The sequence below is a fragment of the Rattus norvegicus genome, chromosome 13 (genome assembly GCF_036323735.1).
Source record: "Rattus norvegicus strain BN/NHsdMcwi chromosome 13, GRCr8, whole genome shotgun sequence".
Classification (NCBI taxonomy): Eukaryota; Metazoa; Chordata; class Mammalia; order Rodentia; family Muridae; genus Rattus; species Rattus norvegicus.
In genome coordinates, this window is record NC_086031.1 from 68,765,668 (window position 1) to 68,789,407 (window position 23,740).

At 43.3% G+C, this 23,740-nt stretch overlaps 1 long non-coding RNA gene, 1 other non-coding gene and 1 pseudogene across 2 annotated transcripts; 1 reads left to right on the forward strand and 2 right to left on the reverse strand.

The window, feature by feature from the left end:
- Positions 1-4,159: 4,159 nt before the first annotated feature.
- On the reverse strand, positions 4,160-4,291 carry LOC120096399 (small nucleolar RNA SNORA17). The gene has a single exon (XR_005492828.1). It is a non-coding gene; the product is annotated as a small nucleolar RNA SNORA17 (small nucleolar RNA).
- Positions 4,292-4,703: 412 nt separating this feature from the next.
- On the forward strand, positions 4,704-7,671 carry LOC120096284 (uncharacterized). Its single transcript, XR_005492554.2, has 3 exons — positions 4,704-5,116; positions 6,249-6,371; positions 7,551-7,671. It is a non-coding gene; the product is annotated as an uncharacterized LOC120096284 (long non-coding RNA).
- Positions 6,023-7,811, reverse strand: Eif3m-ps1 (eukaryotic translation initiation factor 3, subunit M, pseudogene 1; annotated as a pseudogene).
- Between the last annotated feature and the right edge of the window lie 15,929 nt (positions 7,812-23,740).

Below are 23,740 nucleotides of genomic sequence, written 5' to 3' on the forward strand. Positions count from 1 at the left end.
AGTCACAAAGACACCCCTGCTTACTCTTAACCATGTGCTGGCTAGTTTTATGTCTACTTGACACAAACTGTAGTCATCTGAGATGAGGGAATCTCGACTGAGAAAATTCATAAGATCAGGGTGTAGGCAAGCCTGTAGGGCATTTTCTTAGTGATTGAAAGGTGAAGTGCTATCCCTGGGCTGGTGGTCCTGGGTTCCATAAGAACCCAAGCTGATCAAGCTATGAGGAGCAAGACAATAAGCAACACTTATTCATGGCCTCTGCATCAACTCCTGCCTCCAGGTTCCTGCCCTGTTTGGGTTCCTGCCCTAACTTCCTTCCATGATGAACAGTGATGTGGAAGTGTGAACCAAAGACACCCTTTCCTTCCCATGCAGCTTTTGGTCATGGTGTTTTATCACAGCAACAGTAGCCCTAGCTAGGACCCAGTGTATCAAAGGAACGTAACTAAGCTACTTTCCAGTTGAGTTCTATGCCAGGTGAGATTTCTAGTGATAAGCCTAAAACTGGCCCCCTAGAGGACTGCTCTAAAGCTGGGCTCCAAACGGAATGGAATGGAGAAGTAGCAAGAAATTTGGCAAACCTCTGAAAGCCAAAGTTCATAGTTTGAGCTTGCTTCTGGGGGCAGAGTCCAAGAGATTATGCTCCCAGTGGGTTCCACAGAGTCACTGATCCACACAGATAAAGATTTGGTTGTTCTGCATGGCTTTTAAGGCAGACCCTAGTCTTCCCAAGTGAGTAATATGTGCTGTAGGGGCAGCAGAAACCACACCCAGCATTGCCTGTGTTTCTCTATACATGTTTCGTTGTATAGGAAGTTATCAAAAACGTGTCAGTTGGGGGTTGGGGATTTAGCTCAGTGGTAGAGCGCTTGCCTAGCAAGGGCAAGGCCCTGGATTCAGTCCCCAGCTCCGGAAAAAAAAAGAAAAAAAAAAAAAAAAAACGTGTCAGTTGGTAGTTTTGAATGGTCTACCAAGGGAAGAGATGCAGGCCTTTAGAAAGAGACTTTGTAAAAAAATCTTACAAAAACCAGACTTTTAAGAAGCAGAGAGATTGGAGTTTTAATTTTTTTTTTTTTTTTTGGTTTTTTTTTTTTCGGAGCTGGGGTGGAGTTTTCATTTTTAATATAGTCTGGCGTTGCTTACAGCGAGCAGCTATTTCCCTTTTCTTCCACTAGGAGGCAGCATCATTCCTGTTGCGCTCAAGGACAGGGGTCCTTCAAATAAATGCATACATAGTACACATATAAATATGAGTCCCTTCAGTGGGAACACACACCTTAATCTCTGACCTTAATTGATTAGGAACATGTTGTCTGAGGTCTTTTGGCCTAAAGCTCAAGGCAGAAGGTTCTGGAACACACAACTCTAACCTCTAATTACGCCCTAAGGAATTGTTCCCTGAGCCCATGAAAACAGAAGAAGCGTCTTCAAGGAAGATGGATTTCACAAGCAGCAAAGACGAGTTCAACGATTATAAAACTACTGTAGAGAAAGAGTGTGCCGAGGGTGGTGTGTTGTGTTTTCTGTTGAATTTTATGTAACCTTGGGTCCTTAGGGAGTTCCTGCAAACAATTCAGGGTGTGTTGGCTCTCTTGTTGTGGCTTGTTTTGTACTGCAGGCTTATTTCAGCCCCGTCTGTGGTTCTTGTGCTTATGTTCATAGCTTAAAGACTCAGGATGGCAGATAAGTGATGTCCCCCAACAGCTCTCAAAGCACTCCCTAGGCTTGCCTTTTTTTTTTAAAGGTCCGGATTTTCTACATCTGCTGGTTTAACCTGATCTTTGTCAATTTGCATTTTCTACATTGTCTGGGCATCTCGGGTTGTCCTGGGAAGTGTTTGCCCATTCAACAGAACTTCCAAGAGCTTGTTACCTCAGAGAAGTTCAGGTTATGAGTAAGTCATAAGAGGAACGGCCGAAACCCTGGTTGCAGGCAGCCTCACTCAGAGACACAGCTCCTGTTCAAAGCAAAACTTGGCCTCTGATTTTCTTTGACAGGTGACTGGTATCACGTTGAAGATTAGACAATACTACCTGTTTGTTAGGGGGCGAGGGGGAGGGGCAGAGATGGAGCAAAGACAGGAGGAAATCCGTCTCCTTCCTTTGCTCGCTCTATTGCGATACCTGTCCTATGTCAGACATCTGGAACTGACCCATGGGTCTCTGAGGTAGATACTGGAAGGGGTCGTTCCTGGCACACTGCTTGGTACTGCCGTTCAGTGGTTCTTCGGGACAATGAGGCGAGTTACATAACGTTTGTTCCTAGGGCATAAACAAAGCTTTGTTTACATTATGCTGTGTCTACAAAAGTACTCTATATAAGCGATTTATTTTAGATCTTAGCTCTCTTACTATAGATCACCTTGTGGTTTGAATCTGTAATGTCCACTACAGGCTCTAGTGTTTCAACATTTGGTGCTGTGCTTAGGATCCATAGGAGGCTATGGGATCTTTGACGATTGTGGCCTCACCGTCAGAAGCAAATCTATTCCTGGGGGTTGGGGATGACACAGGTAGATTTAGTTCTGCTTCTAACCGAGCTCTTTGCTTCCTGGTGAGCCACCTCCTCTTTCTGCCGGTGTGAACTGAGCCACTCCCACTCCATACCTTTCTACCACAATGGCCGTTTCTCTTGAGACTACTCCTCTCTTGAGCTGTTCCTGTTAGGCATGTCGTCACAGCCACAAGGAAAACAACTAACGCATACTTCATGTCACAAACATGCATGTAATCATCTGACCCACCTTTGGAAGAATTATGCCAGTAAACTCGCACCACACAACGTTGCCGCAGCTTCTATGAAGCAAAACAGAGCGAAGTAAAATAAAATATGGTGCAGTTGTATACACCAAAGACAGCTTCGAAGCAAGCGAGGACCGGGAATGTGCTGGAATGTGCTTTAACAAGCCCTTCTCAAAAAATAGTTTAACTGTTCTGGGGACAAGTACCTGCCCTCTGATTGGGCTAGATTTCAGACAAAGCTTGAGTGGATTTTTTTTAAACTTTTTATTGTTTCTTTGTGAATTTCGTACGATGCACATAATCCCATTCCTCTCCCTTTCCCCTCATACCCACCTTTCACCCTTGTAACCTCCCCCTCCCAAGGGAGAAAAAAAAATCTCTTTATGGAAGCTACAGTCAGCTTAGGGTCAGCTCTATGCTGCCCAGGTCAGGCACGGAGTGCTCTCCCAAGTGCTGCAGCAGGTGAAGGGTGGGGGCAGCTTTCCTGCTCTGATGACCTTGGGGCCAGCTCTCCTGCCAGCCATTTGTGGCAAGGGCAGAAGGGAGAAGAGGGGATCTCTTCCTCACCAGAGCCATCAGGTAGCAGACAAGGGGCAGGGCCAGCTCCCACATTCATGTCCTCAGGGCCAAATTACTGGAAACCCATTATATCCAGGGCCAGCTCCACTGAGTGCTACAGCAGGTGAGGGACAGAGACAGTTCTCATGACCCCAGAACTAGGTCCTGAGGGGCAGTGAGGGGCAAGGGAGGAGAAGAATACATCTCTCTTATCCACATCACTGTTTGGGAAACAAGGGGTAGGGCCATGTCTCCCACGGTGTTATCCTCAGGGGCCGGCTCACTTGCAACTCTGAAAATGTGCAGGCACTCTCCTAGTCCTGCAGTTGGCAAGGTGCAGGGGTCAGCTCTCCTTCTCTTGAGCCCCCAAGGCAAGTTCTCCCATGATTCCCAGATGAGGGGTGGGGTCAGTTCTGTACAGCCCTCAGACATCAACATGTTTCCAGGTGGTAGCCCAGACCAGGGACTTCTGCCTAGCTTTGGTGGTAACAAATCTCTGATGCTCAGGGCCACAGACCCAGACATGGCCCTCAGGGGCAGCACGGGCCAGGACCCCACCGTGGTCCCAGGTGACATCACTGGCTACTCACATCAGGGTATCCCTCACTACCCTCAGGTCTCCAGTTCTGCCTGTCTTCATTGAGCCCACATGCTTCTGCTTCTCTTTCTCTTCCATTTCTCCACCACTTACCGGCTTCAATAAGTGTCTCTGGGATCTCTGAGTGTCTGGGGTCATCCTGGGCATGTTCTGGCATTCCTATCCAATGCTATCCCCACTGTTGGTTGTCTCAGGCTAGCTCCCTATCTGAGCACCCTGGCATGGACTGGTGCGTGTCTCAGGTTCCCCCTTTTCAAGGAGGGTTAGGCTACTAATCATTCATGTATTCATTGGTCAGAACCCTGATCATAGACATGACCTCTTTCCTCTCTGCTGCCTGCTGATGCATGTGGGACACAGCGGCCGCACTTGCAATACTTTTAGGGGCAGTCTGCGTGTTTCTTAATAGAGCCAATTCTCATTTATTCAATTATGCATTAAGGATTGTTAAATAATTCCTCCTGAAAAATCAGTGAAAAGGCCTTTTCAGACTCCAGATTTAGATAGCGAGACCCAGTCGCTTGCAATGCAAAGATCTCAGCATCGTTTTATTCTTTCGTTCATAATAATTTGGAATGCTTTCTCCACACCGAGCACTATTCTGAATGCAGGGGTACTGTGTGACTATCGTTCGTGACCAAGTAGGACAGATGTCAGTCTCTCTGTGAAGCATGCCTACTATGCGTGAGACCTAAGACAAGGCTCAGCTTTCCTGGACTTCTCCCTCTCCAAGTGTGCTTATGGAAGCCCAACCACTCAAGCGTTCATGTTAGCTCACGTTCCAAGACTTTTAGGAACAAGCAGTTCATGTTTCTTTGGCTCTAATCTCTGTGTCATAATACCACTGTTTATAATACAAACTTAGAGCCTGTTTTATAGAACTGAACTCAATTCTGTGTTCAAATTGTCCAAGATGTCCGCCCTGCCTGTTTTTTCCCACTAGAAAGCAAGAGGGGTGTGGAGGAACAATTTGCTAAGGGTCCCTGGGGTGAGACCCGGTCCATTATTTCATCATTTCCTTACAGCATACAGAGGAGGGTGGAGGAGAGCAGGAAAGGGGAGACTGGTTCTTTCCTGAATGATTGTTCAGATCCCCACCTCAAGAGAACCATGCTCCACCCATTAGGGAAGCAGCTCTCAGAAACATCCCAGGGACAGGACTAACTGCTGACACACCAGGAAGTGGAATTTGGCAACAACCAGGACCTCCATGAAGGTGGGTGGTAACTGTCAGAACTCCACACTGAGAATAGGATCTATCCCTTCCCAGCGTGATACTTCGTGTACTGTCTGCTCTAGACTGCTTACATGATTACTAAGGGACAACGAGAATAAATGAGGGAATGGGCATTCTTGCTTCCTCCTCCCAGAACTTTTCAAACATCCATTCATGTTCCCTCTACAAAGCAAGAATCAGGGATTTAGTGAGACTCCTTTGGTCTGGAAATATTATGTTAATCACAAAGACCCAAATGCTTTTAGGTTGACAGGTTATAGTTCAAAAAGAAGAGTATAGAAGTCTTCCCAAAGCCTGTTCAAATGAGCTAGAGTCCTGCCTCCCTGCACAGCTAGTCTTGAGCTTCTTTGTCATCCTGCCAAAATCAGGGATCTGCGTCACATGATAAAGGCTTGATGGCTTCTGAATCCTACAACCCTGGGTTCTGTGACCATGAGAAAGTCACCTCAGCATCCTGCTCTTCAATTTGCCACTCACAGAATGGAGATTGAGGTGGTAATTGTACCCTCCCAAAGGGTCACTGTGACAGTTAATTTATGTCCTAGTACCTAGGAAGTGCTAGATAAACGAGCTCTAGCTGTGTGAGCAGCTCAAGACACAGCACATAACACTCCTTAGATGTGATTGACAGAAACGGGATTGAGCTTAGAGAAAGTAGAGCAAATGAGACAGTTTGTAGATTCCTTCTGAGCCTATGATTGTATTTGAGCTCCACCCTTTTGGTTGGCCCAGTCATTTATCCAAAAGGAAGCAACATTGGCTTCTTCACTTTGTGGAGAATGGCCACGCAAATAAAGATGGCCCGGGTTGGCAGAAGCCCATGAATGATGGTTTCCAAGGGACTTAATCCTGGCTAAAGGTCATAAAGAGCTACAGGGTTGTTGATGTGTTGTTAATCCCCCCCAGCTTTATTAAGCAACAATTGTCAAATTTTTTTCTTTAATTGATAATGTTTTACTATGACTTAGAACTTGGGCTATTTTTCACTTGGTTTAAGTTCTGTTTCCAGGCATTAAGAGTGTTATAGGGTTGTTGCCACTGCTGTTTTCCAAATGCCCGACATGTGCTGTGACTGACAACTCCTTTTCTTTGGGTCTGATCGATTTTGCAGGAGACCATTTTAGTTCTTAGAGCATCAATAACAAATGCTTCAACATCATCTGCTCCGATCTGTAGCTCTTACCGCATTGTATCAAAAGAAATCTCTTCGTTTTCTGCTGCCATTCCCATAAAGGTGAGGAGTCTCATTTTTGCCATATTTTGCTCATCCATGGCCTTAGAAGAGTGCTTTATGCCTCACGATACCACTTTTATAAATGCTATTAGTGTACTTGCTAAGGAGATGGAGGATGTCTGATTGTTCATGTGTTTTCACCATATCCCTAGTACTTAGTGTCTTGCACCAACTCAGTCCAGACTGTGGGTTGAGTTGAACTAAAGGGTCACTACTAGTGTTAGCATGCATCACGCCTCAGTAGTATAAGCTAGTTGTTTCCTTTGCTGATATTTGTAATTATCACCCACACACATGACGTCGTTTTTTGCTGTCATTTTTTAGAGTTTTGCCTTTCCTCTAGATACTACCCCATGTCAATTAACTGTAAAAAAAAAAAGTGATTGCTTCTAATGAAATAATTAACCCAAACCCTGCCCCTCAATATACTTTGACAAGTGAAATTTGAATTCGTCAAATAAATCAGTCATGTCTGAAAAGGTTAAAAAAAACAAAAAAAGAAGCCAAGTGAATCTATGCAGTCTTTGTTTTTCTGATAGAACTTGACACACATTGCCAATTTAATACTCACAAAAATGGCTAATAAATCACGGACAAACTCGCCTTCCAAAAATTTGACTGGCTTTAGAGTAAGAAGATGGTCAAAAAGAAAGGCATTTGGATCCATCAATGCCTGCACAATCCACCTGTGGGCATGAACTTGAGCCTGGGAAGCACCATCTTCTGTGTAACTCCCAAGCAATTCCACCATGACCTTTGATGCAGCACCATTTTTCTTACAATACACGAGCACCTCCGTAGAGTAGTCTTAAGAGGGTATGCTTCTTTTTTTTTTTTTTTTAGTTCTTTTTTTCGGAGCTGGGGACCGAACCCAGGGCCTTACGCTTCCTAGGTAAGCGCTCTACCACTGAGCTAAATCCCCAGCCCGAGGGTGTGCTTCTTTTCAGTGGTCCCATGTTCTCACTTGATCCAGTTCTGTTGGGATGTACTAGATGGCCCCACATGATGCTGCCATGTTGATGAGGCTGCAGTACGCATGTAACTTTACAAGAGTTGTTTTTGTTCATCCCATGGAAAAGGTTGCTGAGCAATCGCAGTCTCAGAGATGGGCCTTCCCCAAACCTGACCTTCCCTTCCACACAGACTTTTAATCAATGCTTCTTGCTTGTCTGGTTCCAGGATCAACAGGAGGCATACCGCACTGTGCATTACACTTTCAACGTCTTTATCATCTTCCTTCAGACACACATCACAGGCTTCACCAATCTGAGCTAAGTCTACATGAAGCCCACCTTCCGAGTTCTCTTCTGAGATCTCAGCTCCTTTTGATTTCAGATAAGCGTGAAGTTGAGCAGCAAGGCCTTCCTTGCTGATATCGATGAAGGCCAAGACCCTCATGGTGAAGGTCAGGCTGCGGAAGATGCTCTGGTCCAGAACCATGCAGACTGGGAAAGGGAGGGACACCGCACGGGGTTACCTTGACAAAGGTTTATATGCTTATGATATACGGTGTGAGAATATCTGACTAAATCGAGTTATATGACACATGCACTTGTTATTTCATTGTGGAGAGAACACCAAGTTAGTTCTCACACATCCAATCCTCGCCATGCTCCATAGTAGATATTTTAGAACTTAATCATTATGCTGATCTGAAACTTTGTGATCTTCGGCCAACATTTCTTCCCTAATATCTTGTAACCTTCCCTCTATTCCTCACTTCTGTAAGTTCAAAGCTCAGCATTTTTAATTTTGTTTATTAGTGAGGTCATGGGATAATTGTCTCCAGGCTTGGCTTCTTTCACTTAGAACAATAACATTTGCAACATCTCAAATTATAAAAACGGTATTACACTGTGACGATTTATCTCATTTTAGCCCTGCCCATTCATCTGTTAGTGGACACTTCTATCACTTTTATATCAGTTATGGTGAATGATGCTGTAATGAACACAGGTATCTCTTTCAGATGCGGATTTCACGGGGCTGTTCTCTATCTTAAGTGAGAGGAAGGTAAGAGGAAGTGGTATTTAATGGTTACTGGAGTGAGTCTTGTGAGTCAAGAAAAAATTCTGGAAGCATATTAGCTTCCTCCATGAGGGCAGGGGACATATTTCTCTGAAAAATAATTAATTAGCTTTGGTTGAATGTAAATAAATATAAAATAAAATATTGAGTGAGGTACAGTAGTTTTGGAAAATAAATGTGCTTAAAAACTACTACCATGATCAAGATATCACACATTTTATCACCCCTCAAAGTTTCCTGGTACTTTATTACTATAAGTAATCCTTCCCTAACTGCTTTCTGTCTTTATAAGAATCATATTTTTTTTTCTTTTTGGAGAATTTTATATGAACACATCACCTAGTAGGTAGTCTTCCAAGTGGTATTTCCCCATCCACGTTGAAGTATATACCTACTGTTTGCTCATTTTCACACTTGAATAATATTCTCTAGTCTCTTTACACTTTATAGGTTTTTCTCCTTTCATTTTGTATTTTGGGGGAACTTAATATCTATCCCAGACTCACTCACATCTATCCTCCTGTCTCAGCCTCTTACATGTGTCTTACTAACAGTTTCATTTATCTATTCCGATGTAAATTTGAGTTGTTTGTGGATGGTCATGGTAAAACTGAATTCATGTTCAAGTCTTTATGTGGACATATATTTTGATTCCTCTTGGATTAGTCTCTTGGATTAGGAGTAAAATTGCTGGGCAGTTAGGTGGACACAAATTCTTTTCCAATAAGTGAATAAAGACTATTCTCTTCAAGTATCTGTTTACCCTTTTATTTACTTATTGATGCTGCTTCTAGGAAATACTTATTTTATTTTCATGAAATGTAAATAATTTATCATCACCACCACCACCACCATCATCATTATCACCGCCATTAATGTTTTTCAAATCTGGCTATTCCCAAGTGGTAGGAATTTGGGTGTATGTTTTCTTCTATAGATTCTATAATTTCAACTTTAAGTTTTTATTTTGTTTTGAAACAGGGTCTCTCTAGGTATCTCTGATTGTCCTGAAACCTGATATGTAGACCAGGTTGACCTTGAACTCATAAATCTGCCCATTTCTGCATCCCCAGTGCTAAGATTAAAGGTGTATACGACACACCTTGACAACTTTGATTTCTCTGAGGTATTGGGATCAAATCTAGGTTCTCATGCATACCAGGGAATTGTTCTACTCCCCTGCCCCCTCCAAGCTGCATCCTAAGTCCTTCTTTGACATTTCTAGTGTGTTCAGATGCTTGTCTGAAGCCAGAGACTTTGTTGACATTCTGTGTCTCTTCCCAGGCAGACTTACAACCTCATTCATTTCTGTCTCCTGCTGATAAATGCTAAAGCCATTGTTGTCTTCAGAGAGGAAAAGACTAAGGAGGAGGAAAGCTCTTCTTTTGTTCATTTGTTTTCCTAGCACGAGCTAGAAGAAAGCTAGGTGAGGCAGAGGCTAATACTGACTGTATTGTGATCCTTTGCTGAACAAACTTCTCCATGATGGATGCTTCACATATGAGGAAACTGAGGCCCACAGAGTTAATCACCCACTGTAGTCACATAGGTACTGTCAGTCTTGGGACTGTGACTTCTCATGTCATGAAGATCTTTTGAACTTCTGCATCCAATGAATGGTATGCTTTGTTCTTTTTCTCTGTGGGAAACGTTATTTTTCTAAAGCCAAAATATATTCACCACGTGTAATTAGTGATTTTTTTTCTTTTCAGGCTGCTGTCAAATTATGAATAGACCAGCCCAGCATTCCTCTTTCAGAGCTTTGGCACTATTTGCATCTCCAGTATGTGGGTCACTTGGTAAAGGACAAAAAGCAGCTGATTGATCAGTTGTGCGAGCAAGATGCAGAGGGTACATGGTGATGTCTTTGGAAGTTGTCAGCTTCAGAGTGAACACCAGAGACCTTATGCATGTGCATATACTTGTGTGCACGCACACACACACAGCATATATAGATATGAAGGATAATAGTTTACACACAGGCACCGGCAGCTATGCTACTGTGGAGACAAAGTTGCTACAAATTATGTCTGTATTATCTCAGGAGCTACATGGCTGGGCCCCTAAACGGTGAGTTGAGACCTGACAGGTGCTCCTCTGGCTCTCTCACTAACTACCCGTGACTTCCAGTCTTCATGACAAGGCAGTACTGTTGGGTACCAAGCTTCCAATGTCCAAATTGTGACACCTACCTTTACGAGTTTTGTCATTTTAGACCAGCTTGCTCAGTTTCTTTCTCTGTGCTTGGTTTTTCACATACAAAATGGGACACTGGCTTTCATAGTTTTATTCTAGAAAGGAATATGAAAAAAAAATGGGAAAAGTTCCTGTCTTCCTCAAAACTGTGTTTTCATTTGCTCGACCCGTAGATAGTGCCATACAGTGCTGTGGGTTAAGCGGGGAGAGTGAGTCAGCAGCTTGCACATCTGGGAGGTGTTTTAGTCAGAGTTCTCTAGAAGAACAGACTTGATAGAATGAAACCACATTCATTAAAAGGGGATTTATTAGAGTGACTTATAGGATGTGGTCCAGCTAGTCCAAGAATGGCTGTCTTCTACCAAACTAATCTGATAGTTGTTTAGGCTGTGGGGCTGGATGTCTCAGCTGGTCTTCAGTAGACATTGGAATCCCAAAGAGGGAGGCTCTAAAGTCAGCAATGGAATCCCTCAGCAACAGGATAGAAGAACTTGTCAAGAAGAGTGCGGGTGAAAGAATGCAAAAGCTTTCTTCTTCCTCGTCCTTTCATAGAGACTCCCGCCAGAAGGTGTGGCTAGGTTTAGGGTGGGTCTTCTACTTCAAAAGATACAGTCAGAATAATCGTTCACAGATATACCTGGATGCTTAGGGTTTGGTTGATTCTAGATGTGGTCAAGTTGGCAACCAAGATTAAACATCACGGAGGAAGACTGGTCTCTCCAGTGCCTTTGCTTTTGAACACATGGCTACCCACTCATGTGCAGTTCAAGCTGAGTCCTAAGGTCACATTCGCCCATATTTCCCTAAATTCACTCTGCTGTTCAGAGTTATTCAGGGCACACTCGGGCAGAAACCCATAGCAGGATGAAGGGTGACACTGGAAAAGAAGAGGTGATAAGAGGAGATGAAAAAACACACCATACCACATAGCAAACACATAGACCATCACACCCACAAACCATACACAGTATACCACACACACACACACACACACACACACACACACACACGAACATACACACGCACCTCCACTATACATATATACTACACACATATACATATACAAACATACACCACATACACAGGCCACTCATTCACTACAACACTCACCACACATACTATACATACACATACCATCCACCCACCACACATGCACACACACATACATACACACCACTAAATGTATTTGAGGACAAAAGGCTAGCAGTGCATAGCATGACATTGTTGTGCAATGATGGGAACCAGCAAGCTGAGCTCTTCATTGGCTGGGGGTGACCGTTGGGAGAAACCACCCTCTCTACAGCAGAAGGTCCTGGAAAGTAAGGATGTTGGACTCAGGGACTGGGTGGCTGGATATGTCTTCATTACTGCCCTTTTTATAAGATTACCAATCCCGTGGGTCACAATCCTTGTGGGTCACAGAAGTTTCCAGTCTGTTTGTGTGTCAGAGGCCTGTGCTGTCTTCTTTATCTTAATATTCCTAGCACCCAGCTGAGGCCTGGTAAATGATCAGTGGTTCAGAACTGCTTGCTGAAGTGAATTAAATTGCATTTACCAGAGCTCTGGAGAGAGATCACAAGATCTGTGCTGGAAGAAAACCTTCAGTGTCCCCGCCAGCGGGGACCCAGTTATTCAGGGTCCCGAAGAGGCTTTCTACCTGTGGGCCAAAAGGGGGTGAAGAGAAGAAGGAGACCAAGCAAAAGTTCTGTTGTCAAGGTCTCGTTTATTGGGATGAACATTGCAGCTTTTAAGGCTTTCAGGTAGGGGGAGTGACCTTTGTGAAATATGAAGGAGGGGGAGATGAGGGTATAGGCAGTGATAGCTGGAGGCAAAGAAGTCAGGCAATGAGGTCAGGTGGTGGAGACACTGGGTGTTGACTGAGGAGATAACTGGTATCTGCTCGAGCTGAGGCATCCCTTGAATGTTATACTCCTGTGCCGTAAATTCATGGGAGAGGCTTTATCCAACAATCTTAAGATTTATGGCAGTCATCTTCGGGGTGAGTCTCTGTGGCCAAACAGCCCAGAGTCACTTTGAACCATGCAGTCAAAAAGCGGCTAGGCCCAAATCCAATATGGCTCCGTGCACTTCAGCTATTAATAAGGGCAAACATTTTTAACAGGCTGTGTGGGTTCAGATCTTGTTTGGTAACTTGCTTTATACTTAGCTGAAATTCTGCTCCTGTGTTATGAATTCGGGGGTTAGAATGGATTTGTCATACACTTGAGAACATCATTTCTTCTGCCTGACTGGTTTGCTTTTAAATCTCAGCATCAGAGGGATGTGTTGAGTTTTTCGTAGACATGTTTAAAGATGACAGGAAGACCGGAGGGACTCAGAAATCTTCTGGGATTGTCCGGTGGAGTTGTCAAGGATACTGCCTCCATTGCTCTGCTCTCTCATGGATGTCACATGAGATTATCTGTGTCTCTGCCATTCCATGGGCTGGAAGAGAGGTTAGTCTTTGCATAATGATCACAGATCATCCTTCATTATAGTTTATTCTATAAGACCAAACCTTGCTTATCTCCTCACATGGCTGGATGTCAACCTCTGTGTCTCTGGAGCTGACCCTTTGCCACCTTTTAGTCATGTCATTGCCATAACACTTTTGTTTCTTCTCAGAAGTGTTCTGGGTGTGACAATAAATAACAAGACACTTCATTTATTCCTCTTCTTTCTAGCCTTGACCAATCAATCAGAACTTTATGGAGGAATTGAGTTGTATAGGCAGATAACAGTTATTAGGGATTGCTTATTCTAAAGTCAAGAAGATTTGTATTTTAGCCAAAGCAATATACTTCATGTGTTTTAAAGGCCAATAGGATTATAAAGCTATGGTAAAATAAAATACAATCCCCTATCAGTTTGTAACTATTTCTTTTTACATCTGTCACCTGGCTTCTAAGCAATGCCCTATTTCTTCATTTTAGCATTTTATCTCTTCTGTTGATTTAAATTATAGAGTGGTAGAATCATATACTTTAAAATTTGTATATACTAGCAGAAGCCCTGGCCTCCAATCTGACTGTGTTTGGAGACAGTGCCTGTGAAGTGGTACTTAAAGTCATGTGAGGTCATGGGAGAGGGACCGCCATCTCACAGAACCAGCTTCTTTGTAGAAGGAGAAAATGGAACCAGAGCTTCCCTGGTGCCAAGGTGAAGAGAATTTTAATCCAGCAACATGGCTACTCTGGCAAGGGATCACATCTAAGACCTTCTGCTGGAATGACACACCTTTAATGCTCTAGCTGAGATACAGACCTGTCCTTAGTATACAGCTTTAACCCCTAGAAATGACGGTAAGATCGGTTTGTAAAAAGAAGCAGCCATGTTTGAAAATGATGTCTAGTTGAAGGGCAGACAAAGTGACAAATCAGAAAAATTTGACAGAATGAGCCAGAGATAGGATATACCCAGTTCTCACTAGAACAGATAAGAAGTAGTGTGTGTGTGTGTCTGTGTCTGTGTGTATGTGTGTGTGCAGGCATGTGTGTATGTGCATGTGTGTATAGGGTTGTCTAGGAGGCTTACTGCTGAAAACACACACACACACACACACACACACACATGCACTAACTCTTCATTTTCTTCTGATCCCAATACTTCTTACCTAGTGACTCCTCCTGACTCATTTTTGTTTTGTTCTTAAGGACTTATGTGTAAAGCATTTATTTTTTAAAATCTAAAGCCAGGTATAGGGGCGGGGCTCATGACTATAGTCCTAGAACTCAGCATGCTAAGACAGGAAGATTACCAAAAGTTTGAGACCAGCCTGGGCTATATAATGAGCACTATGCTATCCTTGACCTGGAGTAAGACCTTTTCACAAATAACAACAAAACCTTCTTCCAGACCTGTGGGTGGAGTTTAGAATAGAACAGTGCCTACATGTTCCAGCCACCATGCTTAGAGAGTTCAGTAGCATTCTTATGGTACCTCTCTGCCATTGCATCTGCCCTGTCTACTCCCTGTTCCTGCTCTGCACCATCACTGAGAGGCAGAGTGAGCCACGAAGCAGCACAAGTGCCATCTCTTTCCTGAAAGCTTTGCAATGATCACGCCACGTCTTCATCTATGATGTTCTTAGACCCTGAACTTGGCTGATGGCTGATGGATGGATGATCTCTTGTCCCTTTAGGCTGCATTTCCAGCTCCATGGCATTCGGCTAAGACACATAATTTTGGTCCAAGGCTTGGTGCATGGCAGACTTACTCAGCTCCTCAGTTCCCAAGTTCCCAGCAGCTCACCCTTTCCATTCTGTAGTGGCCATACAAATTCTAAATGGACTTAGGTCTCTCTCTCTCTCTCTCTCTCTCTCTCTCTCTCTCTCTCTCTCTCTGTCTGTCTTCTTTCATCTATCATCTATCACCTACCTATCATCTCTCTGCCTGTCTCTCTATTATCTATCTATCTATCTATCTATCTATCTATCTATCTATCTATCTATTATCTATCTATCTATCTATCTATCTATCTATCTATTATCTATCTATCTATCTATCATCTATCTATCATCTATCTATTATCTATCTATTATCTATCTATCTATCTATCTATCTATCTATCTATCTATCTATCAATCATCTATCTATTATCTATCTATCTATTATCTATCTATCTATCTATCTATCATCTATCTATTATCTATCTATCTATCTATCTATCTATCTATCTATTATCTATCTATCTATCTATTATCTATCTATCTATTATCTATCTATCTATTCTCTATCTATCTATCTATTCTCTATCTATCTATCTATTATCTATCTATCTATCTAGCTATCATCTATCTATTATCTATCTATCTTTCTATCTATCTGACTTACATTCCATTGAGGACACCAAATAGCTTCTCAAGAGAAAAAATGAAACTCTCATTCATAATGATCTTCATAATGATCTTCACTTTGGACAATCACCAGGAATGATATTATAGAATATTATTTTGCTGGTCCACTCGTTACATGGCTCCAAATAATTTTCTACAGAATTCATTTCAAAAACCTTCATTTAGTAAAGCCTATATTCCAGACATTAGTTAGTAGATGAAAGTGGCAGTTGACATTTATAACCTACCCTCTATATCCTGCATGTCTGTGTAAGTTAACTTCTAAATCTGGTATTGGTCCTATAAGAGTGCTCCTGTTAAGGTTCCCGTTTTAGTTATCTGTCTGTCTGTCTGTCTACCTATCTGTCTATCTATCATATATAAGAGACAAGAGACATAAGAGACAGCTCAGTAACCTGCTTAGTCTATCTCACTGGAATGACTTTGCCCCCAGCCCCAACCCCTTTAATGTTTGTCAATAGCTGGAACCAGTTTTACTTCTCAAGAATGGTGAAGGGCCAGGCTGTGCTATAAAGCACGAGGATGGTGCCAAATACCCCACAGCTCCTAGAACTGCCATTGCAAACAATCGCCCAGTTCCAAGAAGCAACAGTGCTGCTTCCTGTCAGTTTGTGGAAATCTTCTGACAACTCTTATTGCGTCATCCGTGAGCACCCGGTGCATATTGACCTAACCAGGTTAGAAAAGAGAGCTTTGGACATGGCCATTTTCATTGGTTGGTTCCTGCTAGGGGTGAATAAAAATGTGTGGTCTGTCATGCGTGGTACGAATCTTAGGTCATTGGAGAGAAGGAGCCTTCGAATGAATCTAGGATTGAGGACAGCAAATAAAACGTAGAGAGACAGACCTGTGTCCTTGGGAACACAAGTGACTTTCACTGAACCGTATCTTTCCTGGAACCTAAGCAGTCCCTAGGTTATGTAAGACAACACGTCCATGTTGTTTAAGGCTGCTGGAGGGGGAGTTTTTGGTTCCAGACAGATGCAACTGCCATTGTCAACTTGTGTGTTGCCAATCACGGATTTCTTAGAATGTTTAACAGAGATTGGTTCACATGATAAGATTACTTTTAGAATCTTCTACTTCACCTTTCCGGTTAAACCTTGACTTGGAAGATTAGGAGACTCTGTCCTTAGTTTGGTTCTCCTATTGTCTAAGTAAATGTTCACAAAGTAGAGACTTAATGAGTGAGCTGGCAGTTAGAGGACAACCCCATCTGGCAGTGAAGAAGGGGAGGCCAGCAAGGCTGATCTCAGTGTGTTTAGAGACAAGGAATACTATTGAAAGGATTGGTGTTGGCTCAGGACCCCCAAGACCAAGTTGTCAGCCAAAGATTTATTTGCCTCGGAGGGGCAAAGGGCAGGGAGTAAGAGACAAAGACAGGAGATAGAGGAAGAGGAAGAAGGGGAAGGGAACAAAGGAGGGGGGGGAAGGGGTATTTGTCTTCTAGGGGGGACAAAGGATTGTCTCTGAATAGAGAGGAGATAGACAGGGCACATGGAAAAAATGGTGGTTTATAAAGGAAAAGTGGAAAAACCCAGTGTTAGGGGAGAGGAGTTTGATTTTAATTAGGCATTATAATTAGGTGAGCCAAAGGGGGGTTTTGATGGTTGGACTTCAATACTTTGGAGAATCCAATCTAATGGTTTCACACAAGGTAAATGAAAGGCGGAGATGGTTAGCCAAGCTAGCCCAGGCCCTTGTTATCCACATGGAAAAAGCACAGAGAATTAAACTGTTGGTCTCCATGGTAAGGATTTCTGTTTCATGGGTGTAGGAGATGGACTTTGTGGTGTGAAGGAAATGTCCCTATAAGTCTTGGGCATTTGAACACTTGGTCCAGTGTTGATAGTCCTGCTTGGGAAGGCTCAGGAACTGTGGACTTGCTGGGAAAGACATCCCTGAGGCAGACTTTGAGGACTCAAAAGCCACTCACATGACGTTGCTAGTGCACTCTTCCTACTTCTTGTTTGCAGCTCAAGAGGTAAGCTTCAGCTTCTGCTCCAACTGTCATATCTGCCTGTTGCTGCCCCCCCCCCAACTCCCACCATGATGGTGATGGACTCTTATTCTTCTAATAAGCCCCAAATAAATCCTGGTGTACTGGCTAGTTTTGTGTGTCAACTTGATACAAGCTGGAGTTATCACAGAAAAGGAGCCTCCGTTGTGGAAATGCCTTCATGAGACCCAGCTGTAAGGCATTTTCTCAACTAGTGGTCAAGGTGGGAGGACCCAGTCCATTGTGGGTGGTGCCATCCCTGGGCTGGTGGTCTTGGGTTCTATAAGAGAGCAAGCTGAGCAAGCCAGGGGAAGCAAGCCAGTAAGAAACATCCCTCCATGGCCTCTGCATCAGCTCCTGCTCCCTGACCTGCTTGAGTTCCAGTCCTGACTTCCTTTAGTGATGAACAGCAATGTGGAAGTGTTAGCTGAATAAACCCTTTCCTCCCCAACTTGCTTCTTGGTCATGATGCTTGTGCAGGAATAGAAACCCTGACTAAGACACCTGGATTCTGTAAGTTGCCTTGGTCATGATGTTTCATCATAGCAGTAGAAAGGTAAACCAGTCCATAGAGTTTCTTGAAGGAGCTGGTCTTAGAAATACTGCCCTCAGCTACTGCCAAGTGACTTGGGATGTGTTGAGGGGATTGAAAAGGATAAGTGATATTTAAACCTTGCCACAGCCTAACATGCTGTCTCTTAATCAACGACAATGGTGACCTGTGCTGTTTGGCACTCATACAACACCTCATGCATCCCAGTGGTGGTCCTTTCTATATTTATTCTGGGAACAACTATTTCGTTGTTATCCAAGTACTTGCATGAGGTAGACAAGAGAGACTCACTTCTTGCTAGACCAGAATGACCCTTCCTGTCATTGGATTCATCTGGAAGAGATGAGAAATGACGTGGGAGAAACTTGGCATTAAAGGGCTGAGGATGCCTTAGATGAGCATGCCGACTGATTCTCTTAACAACCACATCACAATAGGGAGTGTCCTGGAGCCACAGGACAATGCACAGACAGGCATTGGGTTCCGAAAGTGATCTTAGTTTGCTTTCTAAACCCTGGAAAATGTAATTATTTCAGTACGAGCTACAGCGAGAAACTGGTGTTGTGACAATGTATGGGACTGGGCACTGTAGTATGTGGCTGCTCTTATGCTCTTGGTGGTTATGGGTACCAGGTAATTATCCTGGTTTTGACCAGGAACAGCTGTGAGCCCGGTTCCGCAGCGGTATCTTCCTTCAGACCTCTGTGACATAGGCAAAGAAAACAACCAAGAAATCCCATGACTGGTCCCAATCATTTATTTTCCAGTTTCCTGGGCAACAGAGCAAGAAAGTGTGCCTTGGCGAGTCATAGTGAGACCACCGAGAGCCAGGCAGGGTCTGGAAAATCCAGGTTTAGGTCATTCGAGCACAAACATTTCCTGATGTTTCGTTCTTTAAGCGGTTGCAAAACCAGAGACTCCTCTCCTTGCAGAAACGTTTACCAGGACCACAAAGTTTCCTGTTTTTGCCTCTTCTCCTAATTGCCCAAGTTAGGTTTAATTTGATTATTCTTTCCAGTGACATCCAAGAAGGGCAAGCTTTGCTGACATCTAGGCCCTTCCTTTCTATGGAGGAGCGGCCGTGTGATCTAAGCTTTGCCCGAAGCTTGAGGCTCACCCTCACGTTTCCCAGCCCCTTCCTGTGCTTTCACATCAGGCCTTTTCCCTCCGAGGCTGAGAGAGTCTGATCTGCCTCTCTCATCTTAAGAAACAACCTGCCTGCCATTTCCCAAGGATAGCCTTGGAGATAATGATGTGGAATTCGATTTTATATCAGTAGCTTTCAGCTAGTATTTCAGCTGTTGTTTATTTTAGGAGACTCTTATCTCTTGCAGAAGGACTCTTACACCTGAGGACAGTCTCTTGGGATGAACTATTGGTGTTTTAACCAAGTGACTGGGTATCAGAAACACTACAGTCATTTTCAGACTTCATAATAAGACCTTATAGGGGGTCGTGGCATTAATTTAATGGATTATAACTACCTTAAAAAAATACAGTCCCACTATGTAGAACCGGCTGAACTCAACTTGCTATGTAGGTTAGGTTGGCCTCAAATTCAGAGATCTAGAGACCCATCTGATTCTGTCTTCACAGTGCCGGGATAAAAGATACGCACCACCTGCCTAACCTCAACTATCATCTTAAAGGTGGAGCTGAGAAGTAAAATGGCAGAGTTGCATTATATGGTGGGGCAAGCATTTCTGTGTGAAGGGTCAGATGATGCTGTTCAGTTCTATGCATTCATCAACATGGAGGCACACACAATCATAGTATAAAGACATTTCTTTCTATGAGCTACACTCAAAATAATATGAGTAGGGTGTATCACACATCTGTGATCCCAGTGCTTAGTGGGTCAAGGCAACAGGATCCCAGGTTCTGCAGCAGGCTGACCTATGTAGTGAGATAGATACCGTCTTAGATAAATAATAGCTGGAAAGTACTGAAATATAAAATTGGGATTCCATAGCATTATCTTAAGATAATCTTTGGGAAATGACAGGCATGTTTGTTCTTGAGGTGAGTAAACAGAAGTGCCTTGAGCTGCAGCATAAATCTATCAACTCTGAAAATCCATCCATCTCTTAGGAAGTAATGACGTAGTATTGACCCAGGAAAAGGCATGGCTGTTTAGTCACCTTTGGTTCTTCTCGTTTACTTTGGAGTTCTTCAAGAAGAGCTACGTTCCGAGAGAGTGCTTAGTAAAGCAAACTGGAAAATGAAAGCCGATACTCCAAAGCTCTGGTGAAAGATATTTACGGGAAAGTCTATTTATACTGGGGAGAAAGGGCCATCAGCCAGTCACCGCACCAGGGCAGAGCAGCCTGTCCAAAGAAGCAGAGACAGCATCCACTGCTTTGCATCCCTTTTCTTTCCTTCGTATTGGACGTAACATCAAAGTGACCGTTTGGAGGGTGTTACCCGTCAAAAGCAGTCTAATCGCATAAACAAGACATGCAGGCTTCCTTGGACCATGTTGATAGATCCAGAGGCCAACTAAGGAAAGAAAGTGGCTTGGTTGGGACAGATGCCCCAGGTAGCAGAATGTGAGGATAGAGCTGGTGTCTGGGCTGGTATCTTTTGAGCCTCTTTGAGCAGGGAGATGCCTGGCAGCCCTGATGACATATATATATATATATATATATATATATATATATATATATATGTGTGTGTGTGTGTGTGTGTGTGTGTGTGTGTGTGTGTGTGTGTGTATGATATATCATATATATGATAGATGAATAGATAGATATAGATATATCATATATATATGATAGATAGATAGAGACAGAGACAGAGACAGAGATAGACGTACCTATACCCAGAAAAGCCCAATACTTTAGGAAAACTGGAAGTTGTAGCCGACTTGTATGGAGGTTCTGGAAATAAATGAAGACTGTCTAGCCATTATCAAGTTCAGGCAACGGTTCCCCGCTGTTCTTTGGCAGCTCTTATTGTGCCTCAAGAGTAAAACTTCCATTGGCAATCTCCATTTCTGAAGGAACTCACTGGACAGAAAACATCAAATAAATGAGTGACAGAGCAAGTAGAGAATTGTAACCTTACAGGAAATGTGGACTGCTGTGCCCTTGAGCCTGACTGATGTGTCTTAAGAGCTGTGGACCTTTAATTGTTTGATGTATTCCTTTAAATCCTTTGTATTTTGTTTGTTTGTTTTAGATAGGATTTTTCTGTGTAACCGAGGCTGTCCTGGAACTCATTCTGTAGCCCGGGTGGCCTCTGTCTTCTGAGTGAGGTGTGGGCCACCACCGCCCAGCTAGTGTACATAATTTGTAAGATGGAGGGACTCAAATTTATCATGCAGGTGATTTATATCACAGAACATTTTTTAAAGAAGTCATTCTGAGCTGGTTTCAGTTTAGGGATAGAACCTAAGTGGTTAAAGAGTAACGTTCTTGGGATTTCTAATACAGGTGATCAGATAGAGAAACATGTTCAGGTGTGTAAGGTGTTACTATTTTTATGGTGCCCATTATGATACAACTGCTTTTCATATCAAATACCTACTATGTCCAAATGTGTTCAATTTATTTCATTATTTTACAGTAAGTAAAACAGATGATATAAAAAGAAAAGGAAGAGGCATGTGAACACAACTGGGTTGTTTATCTTAAACACCTTTGTCCTTCCATTATATGACCACCATGAAGGTGTAACACTGTGTGGGTGAGGAAGATACAGGGGTGGGAATAAAAACTCTAAGCATGAATGTGTGGATGGATCTAAACCATCCTTTCCTATCTGGTGAGATTCCTGTGACATGAACACCATTGCTACTTCAGTCCTCCTTAAATGCTCAGTTCATGGTGTCAAGGTCATCCAAACTGGTGGGCAACCCTCTCCAGGACCTTCTCAACTTCCCCAACCTCAGTACTGACCAAACAAAAACTGTCCGTTCTTCCTCCTCCCAACCCGGCAACCACCACTCTACTTCTGCTTCTGGGAATCTGACCTCTGAAGAGACTTCACATCAGCAAAACCAAATAGCGTTTGCTTTCTGAGACCGGCTCACTTCCTCAGTGCCATCCCCTCTGGGTTTATCCCACGTTATAGCATCAATCAGAATTGCTTCTCTTTTCAGAATTAAATAATAATCCATATATGTAGGTGTGCAAGGGTTATTTTCAAAATACCCCCCTTTTCCTCTCTGGAAAATGTGTTGCCCATTTTTGTGCCAGCAGGAGAGGGAAGAATGCTAGGAAGCTATTATTGTCCCCAAAAGATCTGGTGAAAGAGGATCTAAAAATCCCACAGCCAAAACAGTCTGGCAATTAACTTCCCTGGCTCTTTTTTGCCAGTGTTGGAAATTTTAAAAAGTTAAAACAAGTTTTGCTTGTTTTGTTTAGTTTTGTTTTCCATCCTGGGATGCCAAACTTTCAAAGTCCACTGAGGCTTTTGGTTCCCAGGCCCAAAAGTGGGGTGCGGGGTTCTTCTTTCTCAGGGCTGCATGAACTTGTCTGTGTGTGTCTTTGCCTAATTATTTGAATTCACTTCCCATGTTCTTTCACGGATCTTAACTGCAAGCCCAGCAGATTTGCTACACTCTCTTCTCTGTCCCCACTGCTCAGGTTCTAGAGGGTGGACAGTGCAGCACGGGGTTGTATAGAATGGCATTGGAACCAGTGAGTCAGGTGAAGGGCCGTGCTCAGGTATTTTACGTCAGACCTGAGGATTTAGTGACACGTTCAGCTGCCTGTGTAAAAGACTTGGATAGAGTTTGTGTTCTGAGAGTTGGCTCCTCTGAGTGTGTCTGTGGGGCTGTGAAATCAATCCGGCTCTCTGGCTGTAAAATTATAAAAAATAAAATGCTGTCTTTTACCCTGACTTGGTCTGGCACCTCGGTACCCCAAGATATCTGGTAGATATCTTAGCCTCAGCCAGTCCTCCTCTCTTAACGTCCCAAGTGCTTGAATCACTGGCTTGTAGCACCATGTCCATCCTCAATTTATTTGAAGATTAAAACATCCCTCCATAAATTGTTGATGTTTGGTCTGTTGCTATGTATTGTGAATGCTAAATTCTGTATCCCAAGGTCTAGTTGCCTCAAGACAAGTAAATTCTCCTGTAAACCAACTTTTGTTGTGGAAGCCTTGCTCCTTAATGCAAAACTATTGGTTGACTAAAGATGCCTACAGCCTACAGCTGGGCAGGAGATAGGTAGGCAGGGCTTTGATTCCTGGGCTTGGGGTCTGAGGTAGAGACCATGTGGGAAGAGGAGAGAGAAAGGAAACAGGGAAGAAAGCTACCATGGGGTAGGTGGATCATGGATGTGTGGCCATGGGATTTGGCCTGCTAGAGGAGGAGCAGCCCATGCTGAATGTGGCCAGTGATATCTCAGGATTGCTGACAGGGAAGTAGACAATTGATACCTGCCCAGCTCTGATGTTTTAAGGCTTATTATGGTATAAATGTTTTGTATCTTTTATTTGGGAGCTAAATGGTCTAAGAGGGGATAGAAAATCCTGAATAATATTTACTGCAACAATAAGTGTTCTTGAATCCTTTGTTATTAATTAAGGTAACCAACGTCCGGTAAGGTTTGGGGTCAAAGGCTTCACTGCACATGGATTGCTCCATCTGAACTAATCCCCACAAGGATGAACAACACTACTGAACATGACTTCGCATCCAACGTGGGAGGCATTCCTCTCAGCCTTTGTCAGTCTCATTGCTGCTCACTCTCTGCTTCAGTTCATCTGGCTTTGCCTGGGTCTCA